Genomic DNA, 14,650 nt, shown 5'->3' with positions numbered 1-14,650 from the left:
TGGATGAGATAAGATATAAGAGAGAGGGATAGAGAGATGGATGGTGAGATAAGACAAGAGGATTGATGGATGGAAGGAAGAGATAAGATATGAGAGAGAGAGAGAGAAGGATGGATGGAGAGATAAGAAGAGATTGGATGGATGGATGGAAGGAAGAGATAAGATATGAGAGAGAGAGAGAGGGATGGATGGAGAGATAAGACAAGAGATTGGATGGATGGATAAGATGATAGATAGATAGATAGATAGATAGATAGATAGATAGATAGATAGATAGATAGATAGATAGATAGATAGATAGATAGATACTGGTGGATGGGTGGGTGGAGAGAGAGAGAGAGAGAGAGAGAGAGAAAGTTTGATAGAGAGAGAGACAATGATAGAGAGAGAGAGATGGAGAGAGAGAGAGAGATGAAAGATAGGAGAGATAGATGATAGATGTAGACAGACAGATAACATACAAATAGATGCGAATATTTCGGCAGAAATTGTAACTATGTAAACTGTATTTGGATATGACAAGTTGCATAAGATACGATATGGCCAAATACTCTGTTCATTAAAATATGTGGGTGGGGTGTGAAAGAAAAGAAAAGACATCAATAAAACTTGATTCAAAACAAAAAAAGGTACAAATAGTTGTTTAATAAATTATAGATAAAAAAGCGAGAGAAGACAAGAAGAAGATAGGAGGAAGGACACAGAGAGACGGACAAACAGATAGCTAGGCAGACCGTATTTATTTGTGTTTTTGTGCACCAACCCGCTCAACACACATCTAGTCTATATGTATGTATACAGTGTGTGCCCTCCTGTCTCCTGGCCCAGAGATTAACGCAAGCCGGCCGGGGCTGCACTCCGTAATCGCCTTTACAAAAATATAGGAAGTGCTCCCTCCCCTCCAGCCATCAATTTGATTTAAGGCCGCCTATGTCTGCTGAGCCAGGAAAAAATGCGGAAGGGCTGAGATTTGCATATGGAACAGTGGGAGAGAGACTTAATGATCATAAAATAAAAGTGGATATAAATCACACTTTATGCGGGATAAGAAGGATTTGCACACACACAAACACACACACTGCTTTTGCCAAACATATCAAAAATGCAGCTCTTCCGTTTCATTTATTAAAATTTCTTAAATTTCGGGCTTTCCTCACGGTTTTTAATAAGGTGAGTTTTCTAAAAAGTTTAAAAAAATAAAAAATCCAAATGTTTCCATCCAAACTCAATTTGTCCTGCATGCAATAAACCAAGATCAAACTTGTTCCCTCTTTATGCCAGCCTCATTGCAGATAGTCCTCGACTTACGACCACAACTGAGCCCCAGATTTCTTAGCGTCTTAGCGAAAGCCGGTCCTTAAGTGGGTTTTGCCCCGTTTGATGACTTTTCTCGTCACGGCCGTTAAGTGAATCAGTTACAGTTGTTAAGTTAGTCACACGGTTTTTAAGCGAGTCGGGCTTCCCCATTGACTTCGCTTGCCAGAAGGTCGCAAAAGGGGGTCACGTGACCCCTGGAACCGTCATAAATATGAGTCAGTTGCCAAGCATCCGAATTTTGATCAGGTGACCACGGGGAAGGCTACAACGGTTGTAAGTGTGAAAAATGTTCGTAAGTCCCTTTTTTCCAGGTTTTTTTTTTTTTTGTTTACATTTATACCCCGCCCTTCTCCGAAGACTCAGGGCGGCTTACAGTGTGTAAGGCAATAGTCTCATTCTATTTGTATATTTTTACAAAGTCAACTTATTGCCCCCCCAACAATCTGGGTCCTCATTTTACCTACCTTATAAAGCAGGGGTGTCCAAACTGCGGCCCGCGGGCCAACTGCGGCCCGCGGGTCAGTTTTTATTGGCCCGCAGCAAATTCTCGGTGGACAGTGGGGTGCGGCCCCCGTCCTGGCCCCCAAGGAACCCGCCGCTCGCCCGGTTGCAGATGCGGGGAGGCTCCGCTGAGGCTACCCCTGCCCACCCGGGGCTGCGGGCCGGCCATTCAGCCACTGGGCTGTAGGGGGCGCCCGGGACGCCCACGGCTCCAGCCCGGCCCACCAGACAGAGGAGGAGGCGGGCGGGCGGCAGAGCTTCCGGCGCTGCACCAGGCGCCCTCGGCTCATGGCGCCCGCACAGGTAGGCTCTCCGGGCGGGTCGGCAGAGCAGGGCTGGACGGGCAGGGAGCGGAGCGGAGGAGGAGGGGAGGGTTAAGCTGCTGAGTGGGCCCCGCTGCGGGGGCTGCCGAGGGCCCCGGCGGGAACGGGACGCTTCTGCTCCCCGGAGAACCTCTGGGTGGGGCATACCAGGCATTCCCACCAACTGAGCTGCATCGCTGGGGAGGGGAGGCGGTGGCTGGAGAGGACAACCCGCCGCCGCCCCCACCCAGAGGTTCTCCGGGAGCAGAGCGTCCCGTTCCGCGGGACCCTCGGCAGCCCCGGCAGCGGGGCCCACTCAGCAGCTCAACCCTCCCATCCTCCTCCGCTCCGCTCCCCCGCCCGTCCAGCCCTGCTCTGCCGACCCGCCGGAGAGCCTACCTGCGCGGGCGCCATGAGCCGAGGGCGCCCGGAGCAGCGCCGAAGCTCTGCCGCCCGCCCGCCTCCTCCTCTGTCTGGTGGGCGGCGGGTTGTCCTCTCCAGCCACCGCCTCCCCCAGCGATGCAGCTCAGTTGGTGGGAATGCCTGGTAAGGGGGGGGCGCAGCTCAGTTGGGGCCTTGTCCGGGAAGCTGAGTGACCAAGGAGGCTCTGGGAGAGAGCCGAAGAGACCTACCCCACCCCACCCGCCCCAGCTGGGGAAGATGGCAAGCCGCCGCCGCCCGGTTGCAGATGCGGGAGGCTCCGCTGGCGACCCCGCCCACCGGGGCTGCGGGCGGCCATTCCGCCACTGGGCTGTAGGGGCGCCGGGGCGCCCACGGCTCCAGCCCGGCCCACCAGACAGAGGAGGAGGCGGGCGGGCGGCAGAGCTTCGGCGCTGCTCGGGCGCCCTCGGCTCGCGGCGCCCGCGCAGGTAGGCTCTCCGGGCGGGTCGGCAGAGCAGGGCTGGATGGGCGGGGGAGCGGAGCGGAGGAGGATGGGAGGGGTGAGCTGCTGAGTGGGCCCCGCTGCCGGGGCTGCCGAGGGTCCCGGCGGGAACGGGACGCTTCTGCTCCCCGGAGAACCTCTGGGTGGGGGGCGGCGAAGGCGGGTTGTCCCTCTCCAGCCACCGCCTCCCCCCCTCCCCCGGCGATGCAGCTCAGTTGGTGGGGATCCCTCGGCGCCTGGTGGGGGGGGGCGCAGCTCAGTTGGGGCCTTGTCCGGGAAGCTGAGTGACCAAGGAGGCTCTGGGAGAGAGCCGAAGAGACCCACCCCACCCCACCCCACCCCCCGCGGTGTTGCCACAGCTGGGGAAGATGGCAACATCCTGGGATGCCGGGATGCCCAAGGGGGATGAAGCCCTTCCTCGCAAAGAGTCTTTTGGGCCCAAGGCAGCTTGGCCGGCTGGTGGCCCCTGTGCCCCATGGGGCATTGCCAGGGTCGTTCCTCCAATGGGCCAAAGCCTCCTGGCTGACCCACAAGGCCCTCGGAGGGGGAGAACAGCCGGCCTTCCTAGCACAGCGCTGCCTCTTCCCAAAAGGGAAGTTTGTTTGTTTGTTTGCCTTTGAAGGTGTCTCTCACCCGCTTGGCTTGTTTCTGTTTCATTTTGTCTGCCTCTGAGAAGGACTGGCTGGCTGCAAAACTCTTGTGGCTTGAGGCTATTGTGCGCACTCTGTACATGGGCCCCAGCTGCCCCTCGGAGCAGCTTCAAAGCCCTTTGGGGGCTCTGCTCCCAAACCTGTGCCCAAACCGAGGGACCCTTGGGGGCTTCTTTGCATGCTGCAGGATCTCCCAGTGTGACAGTTTTGCACCCTGCAGACTGATAGAAAGCAGCTGGGACTCCCCTGGCGGAAAAGAAGAAGACCGGCATCGAGAAACAGGTGAGGGCGGCGAGGGGCCGAACAGCGTTGGTGGGGGGAAGTGTGCAGAATGTCTCCAGACAAAAACTATATCGCACTTTTGACCAGTCCTCACACTTATGACCGGACATCATTTATGCCTGTTGCAGCATTTTGTGCATAGGGACTACTCAGAGGGCTGAAAAAGTTATTTTTGACCTGTCCTCACACTTTTGACTGGTCCTCACACCTACAACTATCTTTACATTTTGCACCCTATCTTGTAACCGTGGTGAAGAGAAGCAGTTGTGAAATGAGTGATATGGTTGTTAAAAATGCTGCAATGGGCATAAATGTGAGGATGGTCATAAGTGTGAGTACTGGTCAAAAATTACTTTTTTTAGCCCTCTGAGTAGTTTCTATGCCCATAGCCACATCCACTCAGTCACATGAGCAGTTAGCCACACCCACCAGTCACATGACCACCAAGCCACACCCCAAAATAAGCCACGCCCATTCCCTCCCCCCCTCCCCCCCCCCGTGGCCCGGGCCTTTGCTTATTTTTCTTTATTTGGCCCTCACTCAAAAAAGTTTGGACACCCCTGTTATAAAGGATGGAAGGCTGAGTCAACCTTGGGCCGGGCTCGAACCTGCAGTAATTGCAGGCTGCTGTGTTCTAATAACAGGCTTTACCAGCGTGAGCTAAACCGGCCCCTCGGTTCTGTTCTGTTGTAACTTCGGACGGTCACTAAACAAATGGTTGTAAGTCAAGTATGAATTTAATACCGTTTCCCCAAAAATAAGACCCAACCGGAAAATAAGTCCTAGCCTGATTTTTCAGGATGCTCGTAATATAAGCCCTACCCCAAAAATAAGCCCCAGTTAAGATTGTCAGCCAGATGGATGCATTTAGTACCGTATTTTCCCAAAAATAAGAACTACCTAGAAAATAAGCCCTAATGCGTCTTTTGGAGTAAAAATTAATATAAGACCCGGTCTTATTTTGGGGGAAATACGGTAATAAATATTCTGATAGGAATATTAGATATCACACCCCTGGGTGTAACGGTGTGTGTTCCAGAGGAGAAGGTTCACGCTCATCCATGGCTGCGAAAGTTCAAACTTCCTTTGATTAAATCACACCCCTTTGGCCTACCCTATAGGGATGTCGTTGTGGGAAAAGTGAGAGGCATGGGATCCCCGAGGGCTGCACTTTTGAGGAAAAGCAAGGTTATAAATCAAACCCACAAACCACAGCGCACGTTTTCCCACGCTGGCCTGGGAAACCGCAAAACGATGCCGACAAGTGTCAAAACCGAAAGCATCAGAAATTAACACTTAATCACACCTTCAGTTCAGAGGAAGTCTTGAGACCAACCCTCCAACTGATGTCACCAGCAATTCCAGGCAGCGTTATGATTCATGAGTGTTTGTTCCCTTTGCACAAAGATCTATCGCAACTCGGAAAGAAACGCAAACACACCCTAAATTTGTCTAATTAAGAGCACTTTTTGATAAAACATTTCCTGTTTTTCGGGGGGGGTACTCATTATCCGTTATCCATCAGCTTCTCTTTTTGGCTGCCGATATTCTGGCTGCCAATCAGTTAGAAAGTCCATACAGAGAGTAATGAGTACAGTAGAGAAGATCGCTTTCTGTTATTCAGGATACTGCTTGTAAGTGCTATGTGCTAAGAGCTTGAAACATTGTTAGAGATCCCGCACAACCTCTTCATGGTCTGTTTCTGTTGCTAACCTCTGGGAGGAGGTTTCAAAGCTTTTCTAGCCGGACTTCCAGAATCTGTAAGAGCTTTGTTACATCCGAACTAGACTGTGTTCTCTGTGGGTATATCCATAATTTTGTATTTATTTATTTTGTCATGTTTATGTAGTACATATTGGAGGTGGTGACCCTTTTGAGAGCTGTACGGAACAAAATTTCATTTTTAATGTATGCCGATTAGTGTACACTCAAAGTGACAATAAAGTTATACTAAGTCTTCTAAGCCAATTAGTTAAAAGATCCCAAGCTTGTCAGTTGGAAAGCTAACTGTTGAGGTTCGAGACCCGAGCGCTCACTGACGGGGTGAGTTCCCTTCCCTGGCTCCAGCTCCTGCCCATCCAGAAGTTCGAAAGCATGCAAAGGTGAGTATATAAATAGGTACCACTTCGGTGGGAAAGTAACAGCGTTCTGTGCGCCTTTGAGGTATAGCCATGCTGGCCACCTGACCACGGAAAATATCTTCAGACAATGATGGCTCCCACAGCTAAGAAACAGCACCGTACCCTAGAATTGGACACAACTGGACAGGTAAACCATTTATATTCCCACAAAAGAGACCCGTTCATTGTTGTCTAATCACCCCCTTGTGAGGTTGATTCCTAGCCAATAATAATTATTTTTTTATTTGCATTTATATCCCGCCCTTCTCCGAAGACTCAGGGCGGCTTACACTATGTTAGCAATAGTCTTCATCCTATTTGTATATTTATATACAAAGTCAACTTATTGCCCCCAACAACCTGGGTCCTCATTTTACCTACCTTATAAAGGATGGAAGGTTGAGTCAAGCTTGGGCCTGGTGGGACTAGAACCTGCAGTAATTGCAGGCAGCTGCTGTTAATAACAGACTGCATTAGCAGTCTGAGCCACAGAGACCCCTCAATAATCTTGAGTAACTACAACTATTCCTCAACTCAGGGCCAAAACGGGGACCAGTTGGTTAGCAAAACAGTTGTTAAAAGTGATTTTTGTCCCAGGCCTTCAGCGTATCATTGCCGTTTTTAAGTGAGTCACACAACTGTTAAGTGAATCTGGATTCTCGCGCTGACTTTCTTGGTTGGAAGCCATCTTGGAAGATCACAAAGTCATGTGATGCTGCAACCATCAAGGACGAAGTGTTTTGATATATGTTTTTTTTAAATAAGAAATTATTAAAGAATTTATTTTTCTTTTTCACGTTGGTTTCTTCTGATAGGATTAGGTAGCCCCCTGGAGAGATAGGCGACAAAATAAAATTTAATAATATTAATATCTTATTCAGAGTATAGATCAGGGGTCTCCAACCTTGGCAACTTTAAGACTTGTGGACTTCAACTCCCAGAGTTCTGGAACTCTGGGAGTTGAAGTCCACAAGTCTTAAAGTTGCCAAGGTTGGAGACCCCTGATCTAGAGGTTTTAATTCTTTTTTTTTAAATTATTCCATAAACTTGGATCCAAGTAATGAAATACGAGTTTCAGGTGTCACGGCAAAGGTAGGATTGCCGTGCGATCAGAGTCCATTTTGATTTCTTTTGACCATCCTTTGGGGAACGTCCCTTCTACAGGGAGAAACTGACATGCCCTAATCCGTTCCTTGTTGTGACAGCGATCTTCCCAGCAACACCTTAACCGCAACTCAACCTTGGCAGAGGCAAAAAAAAATAATTGCACAAATAGTACGTTGCGTCGCTTGTTGAGATTAACCCCAAATCTTGCTTAAACGCCGCAGCTAACACCCAGTAATTGGCATTATTAGACCCTGTGGGGTGTTTTGTGGTCGAGATGTGTGGCAGGCGCCAAGGAGGCTCGGATTCAAATAGACGCTCAACCCTGCATACTTACTGAGTGACTTTGGGGCAAATTGTTCTCTCCCACTCGGGCCTACCTTGCAGGGGTGTGTGGGGGATAAAACCAAAGGACATCCCTCTGTAAGAACCTGGAGAAAAACAGGGATAGAGATCTTGAGAAGATAAACCCATCATTTGAGTGCAGGATGAGGAATTATGAATGTGGCTTATTCCACAAACCACTACTTTGGTCTAGTGGTTGAGCTGCTGGCCGAGAAACCAGGAGGCTGTGAATTCTAGTACCGCCTTAGGCATGAAAGCCAGGGGCTTGACTTTGGGCCAATCACCAGGAGATAGTGAATTCTAGTACCGCCTTAGGCATGAAAGCCACTGGGTGACTTTGGGCCAATCACCAGGAGATGGTGAATTCTAGTACCGCCTTAGGCATGAAAGCCACTGGGGCCACTTTGGGCCAATCACCAGGAGATGGTCAATTCTAGTACCGTCGTAGGCATGACGCTGAGCTTGTGGATCGAAAGGTCGGCAGTTCAGCAGTTCGAATCCCTGGTGCTGCGTAACGGGCGTGAGCTCCCATGACTTGTCCCAGCTTCCGCCAACCTAGCAGTTCGAAAGCAGGTAAAAAATGCAAGTTAGAAAAATAGGGACCACCTTTGGTGGGAAGGGAACAGCGTTCGGTGCGCCTTTGGCGTTGAGTCATGCCGGCCACATGACCATGGAGACGTCTTCGGACAGCGCTGGCTCTTCGGCTTTGAAACGGAGATGAGCACCGCCCCCTAGAGTCGGGAACGACTAGCACAGATGCGCGAGGGGAACCTTTACCTTTCAATAAATGAATAGAGAGAGCAGAATTCACAAGGGGTGTGTGTGTGTCTCTCCCCCAGCAAGGGAGCCTGGCATTTGAAGCGGTCAAAGGCGGGTACCCAGCAGGGTGACTCGGTGGCACGGCTCTGCTTTTAAGCCCTGCCAGCCTGCTGGCACAGCGATGGCTCTAAACACGGCTTCCATCCCCTCCTGGAAGGGATAATAGGATCTGAGGATTTGCAGCTCCAGCCGCGAGGAAGTCAAGGTCATTTTGCAGCCAGGCAGAGTAAACAGTTTAAAAAAAGATAGATCCGTTGAGGGACTGGAGGTGTGGAGGTGGGGCTGCTTGGCTAAATGGGCTTTTTTTTTTTCCTTTTCTTTTTTTTTTGCAGAAACGCAGTTGGGGGGGGTCTAAGCCACGGTTTGTAGCCTTCAGGGTTTATTCCCCTTGCAATCCCGGCTTCTTTCTCCAAACGCGGCCCCTTTAAGACAGGTGGGCTTCAACAACACCGGGAAGTCCACGCTAAGCGACCGGTCATAAGTCGAGGACCGTCGGTTCTCCAAAGCACCTGAAGGCAGGACAAGAAGCAACGGATGGAAACTAAGCAAGGAGAGAAGCAACTTAGAACTAAGGAGAAACAGTTTCCTGACAATTAACCAGTGGAACGACTTGCCTGCAGAAGTTGCGAATGCTCCAACACTGGAAGTTTTTAAGAAGAGATTGGATAGTCATTTGTCTGAAGTGGTGTAGGGTTTCCTGCCTGAGCTGGGGGTTGGACTAGAAGACCTCCAAGGCCCCTTCCAACTCTTATTATTCTGTTATTCTATTCTCCAAAAGCACCTGAGGTTAGGACAAGAAGTGATGGGTGGAAACTAAGCAAGGAGAGAAGCAACCCGCCGCCATCGCTACTGGATCGGGTGATCTGGTCCAAATCGGGAGCATTTCACCCCTAAAGACAAGGAATAATGGATGGAAATTGAACAAGGAGAGATTCAACCTGGAAATAAGGAGAAATTTCCTAACAATTAACCAGCGGAACTGCTTGCCTTTTTTTATTTATTTATTTACATTTATATCCCGCCCTTCTCCGAAGACTCAGGGCGGCTTACATTGTGTAAGGCAATAGTCTCATTCTATTTGTATATTTACAAAGTCAACTTATTGCCCCCCCAACAATCTGGGTCCTCATTTTACCTACCTTATAAAGGATGGAAGGCTGAGTCAACCTTGGGCCGGGCTTGAACCTGCAGTAATTGCAGGCTGCTGTGTTTTAATAACAGGCTTCTTACCAGCCTGAGCTACCACGGCCTCCAGAAGTTGTGGGAGAGATTGGATAACCATTTGTCTGAAATGATGTAGGATCTCCTGCTTGAGCAGGGGGTTGGACTAGAAGACCTCCAAGGTCCCTTCCCACTCTGTTATTCCGTTATATCCTCAGCATACGGTTCCTGAAAACATTTAAATGGATCATGATTGGAAGCAAGGGGGCTAAGCATTTGCTCCTTTTTCACTTGGATTGGTTTTATAGCTGCCCCATTTAGCCAAAAAGACATCTTCGTTTTACAACGCTTTGGAAATAATTGCAAATTTGCCAGCGGAAGAATAAATCAAGCTTTTTCTAAAAGAAAAAAATAAAATGTAGGATCCTACATTAACTTGGGTTCCTTCCAAGAGATGTCTCCTTTATTTGCATTTTGGCACCGAGGGAAATGTCCTGCTTCCTTTCTAACAAACTTAATCATCAATTTATTTTCTCTGCCATTGGATTTATGGCTTTGACAGCATCCCTTGTTTTGTCAGTTGGCATATTTTACCGCTTTAATATCAGCAGCTACATTTTTACGATGGTTAGCCGGAGGGATAAAGAACGATAAATGGCTGAGGTGCAAATCTGGAAAGAAATAAACCAATTTGCAGAGTTTGACGGTATCCTTGACTTGCAAACATTCACTTAGGTACTGAGGGAAGTTACAACGGCGTTGAAAAAAAGGACTTATGATCGTTTTTCACACTTACGACCGTGGTAGCAATGGGAGTGGTACGGTAGCCTAGAGGTGGAGCTCTCGCTTCACAATCCGGAGGCTGTGAGTTTGATTCTAGGTAGAGGCAGATATTTCTCTCTCTGGGCACAATGTGTTCTGTCCCCCTCAACCAAAACCAAAAAGACACGCGAGCTGACTATATTTGTCAGCAATTTATTCTTGCTACAGATATCAGTTCTGGCAACGAACCTGCGATCGCCTGCCAAGTCCTCCTATCTCTTCAGTGCAACTGCGGTCCGTTGCTGGAGCAACCCAGAGTTCAGAAATAAACAGAAATCCAGAAGCCAATTCCTGAGTCTCGCAATAAAGCAGCCAAAGTTTCCAAAAGTCAGTTTTTGTCCGTCACGAAGTCCAATGGCAGCTCCACCCACTTTTATACCCTGTGGCATGTGGCTCCGTGACTCAGCACTCCCTGGGCCGGTCCCTCCCTTTCCTTTGCTGCGCACATTTCCCTCGGCATCGCTGCCTTGCATCGAGCCAAGATTGATCCTCCTCAGCTGGCTCTTGGGGCGTTGCCAGGGAAGAGGAGGAGGGGTCGGGGGAAAGAGGCCTTGTCAGCTCCTCCTCCACCACCTGACCTGCCTCTGGAACCTGGAATGGAGCCAGAGAGGAAGGTCCTGCAGAGTGACTCCGAGTCACTCTCTGCCAGGAGGCCAGGTTCAGGGCCCGCAGACACAACACAATGAGAATATATCTGCTGAACAAAACTCCGCATTGGCAATAGGAAAGGCATCTGGCCAGGAAACACTCTGCTTCATTCAAATACCAAGACTCCATCCCATTGCAAGGGATTATGGGGTCGTTAAACAAAGAGGATGATGACAACCATGGTAGCATCTCCAGGGTCACGCGATCAAAATTCCAACGCGTGCAAACTGGTTCATATTTATGACGGTTACAGTGTCCCGGAGTCATGTGATCCCCTTTTGCCACTTTCTGAAAAGCAAAGTCAAGGGCGGAGAAACCAGATTCACTTCACAGCCGTCTTACTAACTTAACAATTGCAGTGATTCACTTAACCACGTTGGCAAGAAAGGTCGTAAAACGGGGGCAAAATTCCTTTAACCAATGTTTCCCTTAAGGAGCAGAAATTTGGGGCTCGATTGTGGTCGTAAGTCGAGGATTACCTGTATTAATATCGGTGCTTAGCCATTAATTAAGTCTTAAATCTCAATTATTAATAGCAGCGTTAAGTTAATGTTATTATTAATAGTAGCATTAAGTTAATGAAGTCAAAAGCTGCTTAGAAAAAAACCTGGAAGCTAATTTCTTTTTCAATTTCTTTCCAGGTTTCATCTGCACCAATCTTCCCCCCTTCCTTTCTCCTTCCTCCTTTTTTTTTTTGCTGTTTTATGGTGTTATTTATTGATTTATTTTTTTTCACTTCCTCTGTAATCCTTTTTAATGCCAGGATCCATAAATTCAGTCCAATATCACCATTTTACTGTCGTGTGATCAGCAATTTTGACCTTCCCAACTGGCTTCCAACAAGCCAAGTCAATCGGGGGAGGGGGAAGCTAGATTCACTTAATGCCCACGTGAGTCTTTTAACGGCTGCAATGATCTGCTTAACAACGGTGCTGAAAAGGCTGTAAAACGAGGCACCGCCTTAAACCACCACGCTTACCAACGCCCTTTTTTGAGCTCAATTTTGGTCATAAGTCGAGGCCTGTATCTCAGCGTCGCTTGATGGTCAAATGATAATCAAATTTATTAAAATAAATTTAACAAATTAAATCTATTAAACGTAATTAATAAATAAAAATAAAGAAGAGGGGATCAGGCTATCCTCCAAAGCCCCTGAAGGCAGGACAAGAAGCAATGGATCAAGGAGAGAAGCAACTTAGAACTAAGGAGGAATTTCCTAACAGTGAAGACAATGAACCAGTGGAACCGCTTGCCACCAGAAGTTGTGGGTGCTCCATCACTGAAGGTTTTTAAGAAGAGACTGGACAGCCGTTTGTCCTGAATGGTTCAGGGTTTCCTGCTTGACCAGGGGGTTGGACTAGATAACCTCCAAAGAATTAAATGGAATTAAAATTAGATATATAAGTTGCGGTCAAGTAACTGTGCGGTACCGCAAACCATAATGCAATTTGCCAAGTATTTTTAGGGCGGGGGGGTGGGGGTCTGTTGTCGCGTTGAACAATTGCTACGCAACCTGTCGTTAAACAAGGAGTAGCCATGTTAACTAAAGGTGGCAAAAAATCCACCAGTCAGGTAACCACTTTCCCAACTAACCCGTTTTATTAAAAATCAAAATCTCCCATGAGTTGCAGATCCCATCACCAGGCGCTTAGATCCACAATGCCTGCACCCAGCAGAGTTGCAACTACAACTCCCAGAATCCCCCCCCAAAAGTGTATCTTTGCTGAGAATTCCGGGAGTTTTGTTCTCAAGGCAGAAAAAAATTAGAGCCGGCTCCAAGCAGCGGCACCCAGAGCTGAGTAGAAATACAAGGACTTTCATCCTAGGAGTTAATTTGTTCAACCTGCCATCGAACAAGATAAGAAGAGAAGGAATGTGAAAGCAAACAAGGTTTTTTTTTTTTTAAATCAAAGAGAGGAATTCAGAAAAAGACAAATTGTTTTAAGCTTCACATTCCAGGTCTAACGATTAGTTATCTATTAACGCTCAGCAATGGGGGAGGATTTGCAGACTGGTATTTGGACAGATCTGGAAAGCCAAGTTGCTAGTCCTCTTGATTACAGAAAGCAGAAAGCTTGAGAGCAGCAAGCAAAAAAAAAAAAAAAAAAGAAGAGCCAAGAGTCTTAAAAAAGGAAAATAAATACAATTACGATACGATACGGTATGTTTTGACTTATGACCACAATTGAGCTTAAACATTTCTGTGGCTAAGTATTTAGATATTTGTTAAGTTGAGTTTTGCCACATTTCGCGATGTTTCCCGCCAATGTTGTTAAGCGGATTGCCGCAGTCGATAAGTTGGCAACCCGGTTGTTAAATGAATCTGGATTCCTCGTTGCTTGTCCGAAGGTCGCTAAAGGAGATCACGTGACCCCAGGACCCAGAAACCGTCATAAATACATGCCAGTTTCCAAGCACCTGAGTTTCGATCACATAACCATAGAGATGCTGCAACATTCATAAACGTGAAAATAACTGTTGCAACTCCGAACGGTCACTAAATGAACTGCTGTAAGTCAAGGAGTCCCTGTATTCCAAATGTCCTCACTGCCTCACTAGCACATCCCTAAATTTTGATGTCGTCCTTCTGTGTTGATTTTTTTCCCGTGTGACTTGGAGCTTCGAGCAACCTTCCCAGGAGTTAAGGACTCCGACTGGCCATCTAAAATCTAGGTTTTGAAATCGGGGGAACATTGTGGTTTGTGGCGAACGTCCCTTCCTCCGAATGTATAATTTAAACTCTGCAATTATAAAGTAGAATTCAAAATGTTTCCGGCCAATAAACGTCCATTTTCCCGCAACCCCAGCTATTATATTTGCCCGGGTGTTTTCTGCAATTGCAAGGAAACTCGGAGCAATTAAATCTAAAAAGCACATTCGTAGCAGATGGAGCCACTCGAGGCCATGGCTGGTCTTGAACCGCTTTCTACAGGCGGCATGGAAGAGTTATTCCAGCATCTCCAGTAAATTTTTAATGACAGGCAGGTGAGCAGGTCAGGTTTCCATCCTCTCTCCTTTGGCTAAAAGGACAGCGTCTTTTCTCCGTGCAAAAGTGCAAAACGGAAGTGCAAAACACACCTGACAGTCCAACCATCACAAATCCATCGAAGGTGAATCGAAAGAAAGAAAACAGGGGGAAAAATGTGAAGGGAAAAAAAAAACAGTAATACAGGTAGCTCAAAACTTACAACACCTTGTTTAGGGCAGGGGTCTGCAACCTTAAACACCCAAAGAGCCATTTGGACCCGTTTCCCATAGGAAAAAAAAAAACACACCGGGAGCCACAAAACCTGGGTGGGCGTGGCCAACTCCATGTCACTCACTCCCACCCAGTCACATGACCTCCCCCTAGCCACGCCTACCCACCTGGTCATTAGGGCAGAGAACCAGTTGTAAAAAAAACACCGGGAAACCACAAAATTGTTATTAACAACAGCTGCCTGCAATTATTGCAGGTTCAAGTCCCACCAGGCCCAAGGTTGACTCAGCCTTCCATCCTTTATAAGGCAGGTAAAATGAGGACCCAGATTGTTGGGGGGCAATAAGTTGACTTTGTATATAATATACAAATGGATGAAGACTATTGCTTGACATAGTGTAAGCCGCCCTGAGTCTTCGGAGAAGGGCGGGGTATAAATGTAAATAAATAAATTAAAAAAAAACTTTTCTTTCTTTCTTTCTCTCTCTCTCTCTATC

The 14,650-nt window shown here is 47.8% G+C and overlaps 1 long non-coding RNA gene across 1 annotated transcript in view; it reads right to left on the bottom strand.

Annotated features, from left to right (window-relative positions):
* Window positions 1-6,327: 6,327 nt before the first annotated feature.
* Window positions 6,328-14,650, bottom strand: part of LOC131199538 (uncharacterized) — a 24,019-nt gene continuing 15,696 nt past the window's right edge. The window contains exon 3 of the long non-coding RNA XR_009155359.1: window positions 6,328-6,884. This is a non-coding gene — a long non-coding RNA (uncharacterized LOC131199538). The remainder of the gene's footprint in view (window positions 6,885-14,650) is intronic.

The sequence above is a fragment of the Ahaetulla prasina genome, chromosome 5, assembly GCF_028640845.1.
Source record: "Ahaetulla prasina isolate Xishuangbanna chromosome 5, ASM2864084v1, whole genome shotgun sequence".
NCBI lineage: Eukaryota > Metazoa > Chordata > Lepidosauria > Squamata > Colubridae > Ahaetulla > Ahaetulla prasina.
Note: the sequence above shows the minus strand (reverse complement) of the source record. Positions and strands in the feature narration are given on the sequence as shown.